Here is a 15,487-nt window from a genome sequence, read left to right as displayed (position 1 = left end):
TCCCTGGCACAGTTGTCCATCTGCAGGTCTAGCGTGTCGGGCAGGGAATCCTTGATACCATAAAAACACTCAGAAGGATGGATAACGTCAAGTTCGTGGAATGGCTGCAATGAGAAAATGTTATCTTTAAATTCCACTAACTTTAATATATAAGTACCACTGGATCAGATACTCCAAACTTTGTAAAACAATGAAACCCCAACTAAGTGCGTCCGTATCCTCCACATAGTGGAGGTGAATTTCAAGGCATGGACAAAGTGAGGGATGGCGGTCTTACTCTGGTCCATGCCGTCGATGATTATGAAGGAAACGCCTTTGCCTTTTTTTGGTGTTTATAACACTTTCTCCGCTCCTGGCTAAATAGATGGATTTAATGTCAACATATAACAAAGGTGAGACCCAATTTTTAAGGAGAAATAATGCATTTAAAATTGAACGTTTTCGCTATTCTCTGGGTTCATATAAGGAAGCATATTTTCAAATGTATATTTTAAAAACAAAACACATTGAGAGTGTTAAATTGTATTTAATATTGATTTAAAGCACGTATTTAAGTAAACTTACTTCTGTTTCTTTAGATGTCTATCTCTTCTTTTTTTCAGTGCCTCGCGTTCCCTGTGATCTCTTATCTCCCCCGAGTGCTAATATTGCATTTGGAAAATATTTTGTTCTATTGATTGTGAATAAAATAAATGACTAGGACAATTACAAAAAGACAAACGTGAATCTTAAGGGGAGGGGAGGTTGGGGAAGGGAGGGGTCCAGATCACCTGAAAAAATTGAGTTTTCTTAAATTTACATTGTAAAATTACCGAAAACATGTCTGAGACCCCCCCCCCCCCCCCTTTCCTAAATTATTTGGTCTTGATCTCCGCATTAAAGAGAAATCCATTATAGTAATCATTAATTAGTGATTCCATTAAAACAATTAGTGTACATGTCAATATCTTGTTATACCTTGGGTATAGCAATATGTGAGGCTTCTTTTCTCCACAGGCGCTAAAAGTCACTACGAGAGATAGTTAAAGGATTTGGCGTTTCCTCCAGCATGGTTTCAAAAACGTGTTGCTTTGTTGAACATGGAGGGAGATGAATTTGTGCTGTGTTAGAGAGTTTCTCGCCATTACTTTCTGCGTAGGTACTGAGCCAGGCCAAGGTCGTCATTGAATTTGATTGTCGTCTCTTTGTCCTTTGTTTGGACATTACCTTCTGCTTGTCTATAAAGTATAATTTAACAAAAACATGTCTTTGATAGATAGATTGATAGATCCATCCATCCATCCATCGAACCAAGCATTCAACTAAAACACTAAATATTGTAATACTTACTAAGGAATAGTTTCCTAACTTCACCTGAGTGACAAAGGCCACAATATATATGTATTCATATACCCCAAAGATCACGAGTCTACACTACCTAAACATGCCTCCATAAAAATTTAAACCTTTCTGGCCAAATGGTTGTTGAGAAACCATGGTAACTGACTAAAAATATGCAGATCTATAGGTCAAAAAAAGAATTTTTTTGTATACATACAATTATTGGGCACATATTAACCTGTATGTAGTTATTTCATTGACTGAACAGAAGTATTCTTCCTACAATAATTATCAATTGTTGTGATGCCATTCTTCTATGTGTTGATTGGCTAGAACGAGGTCAACAAACTAACAATCAAATTAATGGAATTTTATTGATATGCTTTTGTCTGTTTCATTATTATATATCTTGCCGCAAGCCATAGTTTGATATGAACCCTTGAAATTACTAGTCTGACTGAAATCTTTTACATGTTAAATGTTTTGTTCACAATTTGGCATGATGTGCTCATGAATTTTAATTTCAAAATATTAATAAAACACAAGGAGACATTTATTTTAAGAAAACAATTTTATTATGAGACAATAACTAATAATAAATAATATCTAAAATGAACCTTAAGTAATTAATCATTTTTTTGTGTACATACATTTAAAAAATTGTAAGAAATATACATTAGTTTAACAAATTTAATAACTGTATATGCATAGAATGAACTTGCAGTTACTCTGGCTTATTTTTTTTTACATGTTGTACATTAATAAATTAAATGATGGCAATTAATTTGAGATATGATTTTCATGAGCATAAAGTACAGATATATGCAAGTCAAATTTATACAGTTAATCAGTAATACATTTCAACTACATGTATTCAAATACACATTTTTACCAAACTGAAAAAATTTTCAAGTTGCACTCCTTTTCATAACCTTTCTTCGAAAAGGCGAAAATAGAAAGGTTATGAACAGTGAGGGTCTTTATAAAGTCATAATTATGTAGAGATAATTGTAAATATATGTTTTTAAAGAAGTAATATCAATATGTGTCATTTCTTAGCTGTTACAAAATCAGTAAATGGTTTATCATCAAAAAAAGATCAAAAATATTTTTAAACAGATTTGGATCGATGTACATTAAATATATAAACATTTGAAACAATTGCAGGAAATACATATAAATGTAACAATCATCGAGAGTGCTAAATTGATACAAAAACATGTTAAGAGTTGCCAAGGGAAAAACTACTAGTATTAATTTGTTTAAGAGAAAAGAAATCATTGTTGGCAATGCATGTATTTATCATTTCTCAATTCCATTTTTCTCAAATTCATTTAATGACATAATTTTCTATAAAGTGTAAACTAAGAGTAAACTTTGTCAAATAAGCAAGCAATGTGTTTGATTGTTAAACATATTGCTTTTTCTTTTATGATACATCATATTTAATTTAAAATATGAATTCTCTCTCGATAGACATATATTATAGAAAATGCAGGTTTACCGCACCGTCTACGGGCTGGCCAGTGACCTCCTTTCTTTAACGCAGCTATGTTAAGGCTGTCCACAATGACAAAGCACCCTATATTACATCGGATATATACACTTAAATTAAATATAAATAACGAGATAAAGGAGACACAACATACTGTGTCGTGTTAAGCACATGTTGGGCTTCTGAGGAAATCCCATGTAAAACGTCACGTGACCATATTAATCACGTGATTCGATATTAATAGGTTCAATATGCCAATTGTAAATACCCTATTACAGTTGAACGATGACATTAAACACGTCAAAGAAAAAGTTTTAAAAATAACACAGGCGCATCTACCTGAAAATTCCTGGGGTCAGCTTACCAACTGATCTGCATTTATGTATTATAGAAAACAATTGGTATCCTCGTATGAAAACAATTGGTATCCTCGTATGAGTGGGGGGTTTTCCGAATTAAATTGCAATTATTTTGTATGACCGCCAACAAGACAACTGACCCCAACATTTTATGAAACCCTTACCATTTAAGCCAACATATTAACGTTTTCCCAACAAGATCCTGCATCATCTTTCAACTGTAATACATATTTAAAATCAGTGTTTATAATTCTCTCCATTTTTATTTCAGATTCAAAACGTCAAAGGACTCAAAAGCAGGGGCGACAACTCCCTTTGTTCACTTACTTAGGCGCGCAATTCAAATAGTCTAAATGTATTGATATACTAAATTAAACTCTAGAAATTCACACTGCTGTTTTCTTTCTATTTTCCTCTTTGGATATTTTAAGAGTTTAAATTCTTTCAACTTCTTGGAAATTCTTTTTAATTCACAAATCTTTCAACAGAGATAAAAATACTGAAGGTTTATATGTCCACTATACTGTACAAACCAGTCTATGTTCACATCCACATTTTTAAAAAAAATACAAGAAGCATTATATCTATATTTTTATTTTGATCAAAATACATTTGAAATTTATAATAACAACTTGTTTCAATCAATTACACATGTAAAATATTTGCTCATCTGCAAATCACGCAACCCCCCCCCCCCCCTTTCAAAAAAAAAATACAAAACTGGGACAAAGTTATTTTAATTATTAAATATTATCAAAATATAATAAATTTACAATTTTCTATAGGTATATAATCCGAATTTATATTTAAAAAATTTCACGATGTTATAATATATTTTTAAATTAAATAAATAAATATGTTATAGGCTATTTTCTTACAAACATTTTCCAAAAAATATTAAAAATTAATACAATTATTTTCTTTATTAAAAAAAAACCACTTTTTGGTGCAGAACTTTAATGCAATGGAGGAATATATATATGCGATGGACGTTTTCAAGGGCATCAGTGAAAAATGACAAAATGAACAATCATGGTGAGAAATAGTCATGTGCAAGTTTTTTAATATCATATAAATTTGACAGTATCTATGTTTTGAACCAAACAGACCTTTTAATGCAATCATGAACTATTGTAATTTTGTAATTATTGCACGATCCACCAAGGACAAAAATGTGTTGACTTGGTGGGAAAATAGTGAAAAAAATGATGCTGATGCCGGTGAAATATCAATTAATCCAAATTGCAGGAATTCTAATGATATGTACCATCAAATTATGCACAGGTTTCCAACAATGTATGTTCCCCTCTGTGTGTTTAAAAAACGTCTACCAAGAATTCAAACCTATGTAACTGATGCAAAATACTACAAAAAGAACAACATAAATGGAGAACGCAAACAATTTGTTGAATTTTTTTCTCTACAAAACTGGGCCAAACTATTAAAAACTGCAAAACAAGGCCACAGTATAACTGACTGTCGAGCATGTACATATGACTTGCACAGCATGTCATCATTACATCTGTCTTATTCAGGAGAACTAAAAGATGCAATAAACAAATGTCAAGATATGACCGAGAGTTTTTTAAACTCCACTGGTACAAAAACAGTGACAGGTGCAATCAACATTGTCAAAGCAATGGTGAACACTATAAAACCCATATTTGAGAAAACTTTACAGATGCCATATAGAGGTTTAAATTTGACACCAAAACTGACAAGTGAAGAAAAAAGAAAAAAAAACAAAGAAAAGTTACAAAATTCCCATGATAAATTAAAAGGAACTTTGTCCCAAGATGATTATGATGTCAATTACTTTTTATCGTCTGGGAAATCATACAGCCAACATGAGAGAGACAGACTGGCTGCTGGGTTTACTTCAAAAGAAGAGAGTGCAGCTGCGCAAAAGAAAAATCAAAATGTGAAAAACAAGAAACATCATGGCCCTTTTCAATCATACCACATTAATCACGAAGCTCTAGAAAATGAATTGGAAAACATGCCATCAAACCGTCCAATAAATTGGACACGACTTGCCAAAAAAATAAATGTTGTAACAAAAAAAACCACACAATTCCATTAAATGGTGGTCAGGTCTTGAAACAGTTTGCAATTTCAAAAGGCATAAATCTTAAAAAAGAATTCTACAAATGGAACTGAACAGTTGCGGCGAGTGAGGAGATCCAAAAAGAAAATTGGATACAGATTGTCTATCCCTTCTATGAGATATGCGAAAGTCTTTAAAAGAATTATAAAAAGAAACATTAAGAGCAAAAAATTTGACATCGGTGAGAAAGTTGCTCCTAAATTCTACAAGACAAATTTCATCAAATCAGATGGCGATCTTCAGGAAAAAACTGAAAAAATACATGGCAGAAAAACACCCCTCAAGACCATAATCAGCAATGAAGTCAATAGACTGGAAAAGGGTGGAGTTTTTAGACACTCAGATTATGAAAACAGTTCAAACACTTTTGCACTAAAATTTTGGAACAAGAACTTGCTAAGCATCACAATGGAAAAGACACGATTCAACAGAAAGAAAAGGAATGGAAACTCAAAATGTGGCATGACATTAAAAAGTAGTAAATTGCATGAAGAATTTAATTGTACTAATTGTTTTCACAGAATTTGCGTATAAATAAGGTAAATCAGTCGAAAACTAGCGTTTCTGGGCAATATTTTTTCCCCGGAGAGCTACAGTTCTGCAGCTACTTCAATAAATGTGTATTTCTTATACATAATATTATTTCAAATAAAGAATTATGAATTTAATTTTTTTCTCAAATGTTTGACATTTTTAGCATGTGATGCTAGTGGAAGAAAAAGAGCTTTAAAAGACGAGAATACATTAGGAGGTATCAAAAAGGATGCAGTTAACATTAAAAAATCAATACATTTCTTCATAATAAATTAGCGGGTTTTTTTTCTCATCAGACCACTTTTGTAAAAATGTATTTTTATTAGTACTTTAAGCATTGAGAAGCATACCTTTTTAATACAAAGTTGGTTGAAATTGTTTCCAATGGATTAGATGGTTGATCAGTATTGCAGGATAACTATGATCAGCCATTCAAGCCATTAAAATAATTTCATCTACACAACAGATTATAAAATTTTATAATAATAATAATAAAAGTATTATTTGGTGATGATAATAAAATATCAAAATACTCCTCAAATCACATATATACTGAAAAAGGGTGAATTTTTTTAAATTTCTTATTCTAGATTCTCACTTTAAAAAATGCCGGAGACAACTATTTCAGACCAGTCAAAGAGAAAATGATGAACAGAGCAACTTCACAAAAAATGAGGGTAGGTTTTATTTACTAATCAAACTCTACAGAAAAAATACCTTTTAACAATCGTCTGCATTTCCACATGCACATGATGTAACAGCCATTTTTTCTTTCATTCTTAGCCAAGTGGTACATGACAGATGACCTAGTGCAAATGCTGCTGGGAAAATGTACAGAGGATACAGAGGATAATTAATACATTTCAAATTGTAAGAAATAAATGTATTTTCCTATTTGAAGTTTCAAAAGTTGTTTAATTGTATTTTATTAAGTTGGTGTGCTTGGCAAAGACTGCACATATATTCGAGACCATTTCTACATTATTTAATTTTAGTACCTTACAAACTTTACTTTCCTTACCTTAGTCTTATGGGTATAGTCCACTAATGCAGTTCAATATTTTACCAAATTTATTTTGCTCATATTCTTATGAAAAAGCTCAATTATGTCTGATTTTATAAAAATGTCGTCGTAAATATCATGAGTTTTCCTTTAGTTACAAAAAAAAATTGTTTTCAAACACCACCAAAAAGGTCAAATAGAAAAGTATAGGAATTTCCCTATCCATCAAGGTATTACATGTAGGTATTGGTTTATAAATGATTAAGTTATATGACTCTATAATGTGAGGTTCCTCACTTCAGTTTTTGCTCCATGTCAAAAGCAGCCATAAGTTGAGAGAGAGAGAGAGAGAGAATTAAGAGACACAGAGAGAATTAGAGATGGGGAGGATACAGAAAGAGAGAACAGATAGGCAACAATAACTACATCTTCATGCACAACACATCTATACAGCCTAAAGACCAACCCCCCCCCCCCCCCCCCCAAACAACATTCAATATCAACCCGTACCCAACATATTGATCTATTTTTTAATAGTATGAATTAATAAATACTAGGTAATATCTACTTTAAATGATTACTGATAATTTCATTCAATTTTGATTAGGATAAACAAAGATATGTTTTGTGGATTAAGTACTAACCAACATGGTAGGCTTCTACATGTTAAAGAGTGCATACCTACATCTTCGGTACATAGTCATGTCACATGCATGACAAATTAATTTACTCAAATTTAATGCAAATCTATCATCATGAATATAGAATTGGAACCTACCGGACACTAATCCAATTCCCTTACAATGCAAACTAATCTTAGATAGCTGGGCACTGCTAGAATGAAGTATTTTTCCTCACCGGAAACTTTCTGGTTTTCTACTTTCACTTTTCTCACTTGAAATGATCGCATTAAAAATCTGAAATGATATTTTGTCTCAAAATTTATAAAAATGTCTTCTAAACTCATATATAATTAGAAACACACATACATTTTCATTTTTTTAATGTAAAAAAAAATTGCATTAAAATTAAAATCACAATTTCTTTAATTTAAATTGGTTTGTTTGAAAATCCGGGGGGGGGGGGGGGGGGGGGGGGGTGTTGTGATTGATATTTTCTAAGATGTGTTGTTAAAATGATTAAACTTGTTGAACTTGTTGAAATTTAGTTTATTCACATAAATGAGACAAAAGAAAAATGCACGTTTATCATAATAATTGCAAATAAAAAAGAAATATGCCTTACCAGTATGGAGCTCAATATGGGTATAATCCACTTATGCATTTTCCATAGGCGGTAATATTAACGTTAGGGTTCATAGCTCCGGCCCTAATTTTCCTTCAGCAACGAGGGACCTCTTGAATGAAAGCTCAGCAAATTGTCTCTTTCCTGTTAAAATTTCGTGGTTTGAAGTCAGATTCGTTTTCCGGCAAAATGCGTCTGTATTGAAAAACTCTGAAAAAGAAAGTAAAAGTAGGGAATTTCTCAGTTTTGGAAAGATGATAATTCAATTTTGACACTTGTCTTTAAAATTGAAAATCCTCTTTTCTGACATGTGTCAAGCATTCTGATTTAAAATGTCCCAATAAATGTATACACACTCTGAAAGTATAGCGACTATTTTGCTTAAAGGCACTACTTTGTTGTCCTACCGATTCTAAAAATAGTTAGAGGGATATACCCATATATGTTGCTATTAGATATACAAATTTAACTTGTGAGATCTCAATATATCTGATAAATCTTTTGATGATCACTGAAAGCTAATACATGCATTGATCCAAAATTTAGCATTAATCGAGCAAAGGCAGCTTTAAACCATAGCATGTCATTGTAAATAAAAAAAAAACGGTGGTAAAACTGATCTTGTAGAAAACGATTATCATGTCTCTTTGCTAGTTCGGATTTTAAAAGAAAATATTGCAATTAAGCAGAGAACAAATATTTCACTTTTCAAAGTATATTCCTTCAAAAGATTTCATCATTAATATAAAGCAATCTGACCTACATTGAACTACTAGACAGTACAGTGGTTACAACGTTATTGTTGACAAGCCAATCGTGTTTAATACTTCGTGTAACGTGGGTGATCGTTCGTGTAACGTGCGGGACCGTGCGTGTATCAGGAAAAATAGTTTGCGTTTTTTACCATGCGTGTTCGTGCGATTTTTTCGTTTTGTAACTTTTTTTACGGAATGTCAGGATTTATTCTTAAAACAACGACAAGTAGTTTTTGTTAAAACAATGTGAATTTTAAACTTTTTTCTATAGAAGAACATTGACATTTGTTAACATTCATTCTCTCTTTCGTGGTTAAATACATTTATCAAGTATTTCCACAGCTCATTCAATCCTTTGTTCGGTTGAGTTAGTTTTGCATAATGTTATAGTCAGCCTATATCAAGCATCCATTGTGTCTTGACACATAATTTTAATCATATTAGCAAGAGCGGCACGTTGAATGAAAGCGGTCAAGCTTACCCACTCCCCGTTTTAAACTAAACGATTATCCCAACGTTTTTCTTTCAAATGAGAATACGATACGAATTCCTATCTGGTACATTGTGTAAACATTAATTTATTATTTTTTTTTTATAGACGCTTTAAATTGATCTTTAAATAAAAATCAATCAATTATGTACTGTAAATAATGAAAATATTCAATGTGTGAAATCGAAATTCTATGGAACAAGGTGGCAACAAATCCTCTAACCCGCATAATCAAATCGCTACGCGCATTGATGAAGTTTTCCGGTCAATTTTTTCTTTGATACGTCGATCAATAGAAAAATTATTATCTTCATTTCTTAAATAATTTTCAATGTACGTGTATGAATGGCTTACCTATAGATATTTTGATATGCTTCTTTGTTTGAAATAAATACAGCTTTTGATGTGTCAGGGAAAGGATGTTTCGCGCCAAATTACAGATGATATCGGTGTATGATTTAAAATTTAGATAGTCTTTTCATGGAAGAATAATTATTTAGAAATTGTATTTGTTTTATGACAGCACATTTTACATAAATATATTTTACTTGAAGAAAGAGAAGAAATTTATTTAAATTATATGTTTTGTTAGCAGGTATAATTTATCATGTATATCCCTCTTTTTTTTTAAGAAAATCCATATTTGCGCAAGAAGAGGGAAGGTACAGAAAAATAAATGTTATTGGTGAATTATGAGATAGAAGACACATTATGATGCCAGTGCTGTATGTTGATAAACAATGCAAATTTTTATTAGAGAAAATCTGAAGACATAAAGAGTACATTTTGCATAATTTAAATTTTTTTAAAAGAACTATGTAGATGCTAAGTTTAGATTCTTGCCTTCAGTTTTCAATTTAAGCTCACCTGAACCGAAGGTTCAAGTCAGCTTTTCTGTTCACCTGTTGTCCATCAGTTATTTATTCGTCAGTATGTAAACTTTCCATATTTTATTTTTACATCTTCTCATGTTGTCCTCAACCTAATTCATTCTATGGTTAATCAAAGATGCATTAAAGGGCAATGTTCTATTTGTTCTTCTTCAGAGGTTCAGTCCAAACTTGAATTTTTGAAGTTTTTAGAAAGTAAAAAGATGTCCAGCGGAAGATTGGGCAAAGTAAATAATTCTTCAGAGTTGGAGGTAGGAATTTAGGCATCATTGAATGCAACTTAACTGTGTGTAATTATTTATGAACTATTTGTCTTTGTGTGATCAGATGTTTTTAATATGCTATCAGTACTGTATGCAGGAAACGAAATATGTCCTCCAGGCCAATGGTAATATATTTATCTTCAGGTCAGTTTTGATATGTACCGGTAGTTGATCAGAGGTGAACCCCAATATTAAGAATTCTTTCTCTTCCATGGTACATATTTGCAAGGGATGGATTATATAAAAATTGTGCTGATTCATGCACGAAGGCCTCTATTTTTAACTATTTAGTAATCATAGCATATTTTTTTACTTATATACTGTGATTGATTGTTTTATGAAAAGGGATATCTTATTTATTTTTAATTACCTGATAATTGAAATGCATTAACTACTAATCTTTTAATTGCATTAACAGATTTTTTAAAAAGATACTTACTGTGTCATTTTGTAAGGTAAACATTTTTGAAGTAAACAATATATTTATAGTTCGATCACGACTTGAAAAGATCTCATCATGAACCTACACCTACAATGCAGGTTTTCTTGCATCGACTACGGGACAAACGACCTCCGCCGTACATTCACATCAACACTTGAACAAGACTGTTTCATTTACCATGTTTACTATATGGCCTTTTTTTAGGTCACCTGAGTCACTCAATACTTTAAATTCTCGGGTTTGGATTTTTGGAATGGTGGAGCGGGAAACTAACACTCTTCTCATATACCCCGTCCCAGACATGTCGGAGGACACCGTCGTACCAATCACTGAGAGACACGTAGAAGCATGGTCCACTATATACAACGGTGGTTTGAGTGCCTACTGTGGACTGAACGAGCTGGGGTACAACCATTCTACAGTACTGCACAAACACTCCTTCAAGAAAGTATACATTTATCAGGAAACGAGGGAGGAAGTGGAAATCCACACCAATTGAATTGAAGGGGCCTGGAAGCACGCCAAGGACCACTTTCGGAGGATGTCCGGCACAAAAATTTCTCGATTTGAGGGTCATCTTTGCGAAATTATGTGGAGGGCAGAGACCAAAATCAAATATCTACCAGAGCTTCTTTTAGTCCCTCAACACAATTTATACTCTGAGTTGCCCACCCGTCTACACGTACCCAACACCAATTTTCCAAACATGGTCTGGACAGGACTCGGCTGTACAACTAGGGGAATGGGAAATTAAGCCTGGTAAAACTTTTTCTTACATCTTTTAGTTTAATGATGAAGTTTTCACTCTGAGTAATGTTCCCCGATTCTATTTTGCAATTTCTTATTTAGGCAATACAGATGCAGAGACAGACTCGGAAGCAGAAGGTGAAAGATCTTCATCTCTTTTTTCTGCTATTGAGGCAGACTCAATCAGTATCCCTTCAAACAGGCAACTTTCTAGTGGTGAACTTGCAGTGCGAAAGGGACAAGTAAGGAGTTCAGTTGAGAGAGCCATTGATATGATGGAAATGTTTGTCTCCAGTGAGGATGAAGTAGATGCTGACAAAACCATCTGTGCCATGGAAACTGGTAAAATTATAAACAATAGTCTATTTTGATAATTAAAAAACCATTACAAAGTTCAAAGAAAATTGAAATATTGATGCATGCAACCTTCAGAAATATAAAATATTATTTATACTTATTAATTTTCTGTCTTCTTTTCAGGTGATGTCCAAGACTTAGGTGAGACAGGTCCATCTGAAGTACCTGTACAGAAGGGTAAAGTTAAATTTTACACATACACGTTATTACATTTTAATAGCTGTTTATGCATTTCATTCATTGAAAAAATAAATACACAAACATTCATATCGTATGTCAATTTCAACAGGAATTGAAAATATTGAGGCATCCTGCAGTTGGATAACAACTTTTTATAAGAAGAAAAAGAACAGGTAATTAAAATTATTACTTCATGAAACTGAAGTTTTCTTCCAAAATTAAAATATTCAAAATATATATTTATGTACCCATTTTTCCCCTAACATTAGCTCCATCCACGGCTTCCAAGTCGAAAAGCACCACTACCACTACCTTTACCACGTCCACCGCTACATCCTCAGGCTCTGGATTATCTAAAAAATTGAAATGTAATATAATTTGAAATTCACTACATATAATGTACTTAACATAGAACAGTGACACTGTTTTTTTTTTATTTGCTTTAATATTGCATTTTTTAACAATTGGAAGTTTTTATTGTTTTAAGAACATTTTCTTACTTTCAATAGCTGCAACTGCATCCAAGTGTCAGACAGATGAACCATCCGGCTCCAAAGCAAAATCAACGGCAAAATGCACTAAAGGTAATAGTTATTTTAAAATCTTTTTAAAATAAATCGTTACAAAAAATTACACGGGGCAAAAATAACTCTGTATTCAGTATTTCAGCAACCGAAATATATAAATGTTTATGATTATCTAATTATTATACAAATAATACTGGTAGCAGAAATTTTGGACAAAATAAAGAACTGGTCTGGACAAATATAGAGACAGATAGACAAGGTGTTTGACTTAAACATCCCAAATTTCATTTCTGATTGGTATAATAAATAAAGTTTGGTATCATCAGACTTTTTACATGCAAAACATTCTTTTACCCCTGTCCAAAATGTTTTGATACAAGGGACCAAGTTTAAAGAGAGGATCATAGCCCTCCTTTCCACGTGGTACAAATTCTGAATTGTCATTTAGATGCAAGAAAGTCATCAATGACAACAACCGGTCCCTTGGCATGACGCTTGGAAAAAATGATGTTGTAGTCAGCGGATCGGTTGTCCAGTACTCCTTGCTGTCTAGCTGATGGACAAGTCCCATCAGCATGAGGAGTGAAATAAATTGCTTCATTTCTGAGCGATTTGTTTCATTAATGAAACCTACTGCATGGTTTCAATTGAGCAGATCTCAAGAACTGTTGTGCATACAGATTGGTCTGTTGTGCAAGAAATTCAAAATCATCATCATTAAAAATAGTTCAAAATATTCAAAAGGTGATCCTTTGTTGTGAATTGTTTGTTTCAATCCAGGAGTTTTTGTATAGTCAAGTGATGGGGGCTCCCTGTCTCCTGCCACCCAATTGTCTGTATCTATAAAGTTATCAAAGTTTTCTGTTGGCCTACTCACTGTAATGTCATCTACATCAAAACCCTCAAATTCAAAATCACTATCCTCATCTGCTGCTCATTCAAAAATTCTTCAAAATCGAAATTCCTTGTTAATTAAGTTAATTAAATTATCTTCTGCTCAGCACGTTCAGAAGATAAGTATTTACGTATGCATAGTAACATTAGAGTAGCAACACTTTCAACATTTTTGCTGTGTTCATACTAAATTTAACAAATATTGTCATAAATAACAGCTTTTCAATTAAAATAGTACAAAAAAAATGTTTTAAATCTAAAAAAAATCTTCTTCTCTACTCCCACACATGTGGGCAAAAAACAAACTGAACACATGGTTATGATGTCAACTAACCTCTACTTAAATTGTGAAATTCATTGCCCCTGGGTCAGGGGTTCAGGACATAAAGTGGGAGGGAGGCAATATGGCAATATAGTGTTAATGCATATAATGTTCAAAAATTTTCTTCTCTATTCTCCCACATCTGTATGAAAAACTGACTTATAATTATGTTTACCAGGAAGTCCTCTACTGAAATTGTAATTTTCATGTTCACTGGAGTATGGGTTTTGACTCTAGGGCAGGGCTAAAATAGATGTATAGGTGTTAATGCGTCCACTAAATCAAGGTCATCGCCAGATATAAAATATATAAGTCGATAAACAGGTACATTCAGACCTGTGCTAAATCAAATCCACGCTAACTTGTTGAAAAATCATATTCCTCCAAATATCGTACACGCTAAGTATAATACATTAAAAGTATAAAAAAAAAATGTTTAAGTGAGATAAATATAATTTTGTTTCTTTGTATTGTAATCATTTTTAACAAACAAAAAGTATTTGAAAGCATCTGTCTATAAGAACAAAGTTTTTCATTAATAACTAAAGTGTTACACAATTGTTGTTTTTTTTAAATTTAATTTACTCTAATTTTCAATAAATTAATCTTTTTTTCTTTCCAAATTTTTTGCTTTATGATCCAGTTATAATGAGATGCACATGTGTATTGCACACATTTTCGTCCATATATTTCGGCAGATTTTTTATGTAATGCAAACACTTTAGATCTTTTCATTTTAAATATTAACATGGGAAAGCACAAAACAAATGATTCGCAACTGTTCTTTTGACGCACCATTTTTTTTAATTTTTAAATATTTTGTAGGTTATTGGTTTGAAGGAGCATCAGCTGAAATGGTTGTGTAATCATTTAGGACACACAGGCAAAGTGCACTAGACTCATTATAGAGCCACTTCCGGTCTCATTGAAAGGGTAAAAATAGCAAAACTTCTACTTATACAGGAGAATAATATGGCTGGACAATTTGCTGGTCAAGACTTGTCAGAAATCCAGTTCGAAGGTTGGTTATTTTCTCAAGAATTTTCTTCTAGAGGGTTATTATTTTTTTCTCACCCTTCTATACTTGCAAATGGATTTGCCCAGTTTTGACTTTATCCAAATACAGTTGTGTGATAGATACTCTTTCTTATTTACATAGTAAGTCAAAAATTGTGTGCATTTGCAGTCTTAAATTAAGCTGACAACAAGGGGGAAAGAAAAGAAAATATTTACATAATTTTCTCGACCTGTTCTGCACACAAAATGACAATTGTTTCAAAATTGGGGTACCAGTAGTGTACTTGTACTGCTTGTGTAAGATCTCAGAATGGTTGTCTATATACACTTGTTGTTTATAAGGTTTCCTTAATTTAGATATTCTGGTAAAAGATGACGGAAAAGCACTAGATGATGGTAAGTTAATACAAATGCTAGTATAATATAACATCCAATAGAAGCTTTATTTCATCCCCCTCCCACTCCTATAATGAAAGTAGTTCAACTCTAAACTAGTATTCCTTTTAAAGGAATGATCGGCAATAATGATATATTGATAGC

This window comes from Crassostrea angulata, chromosome 2, assembly GCF_025612915.1.
Source record: "Crassostrea angulata isolate pt1a10 chromosome 2, ASM2561291v2, whole genome shotgun sequence".
Lineage (NCBI taxonomy): Eukaryota > Metazoa > Mollusca > Bivalvia > Ostreida > Ostreidae > Magallana > Magallana angulata.
Note: the sequence above shows the minus strand (reverse complement) of the source record.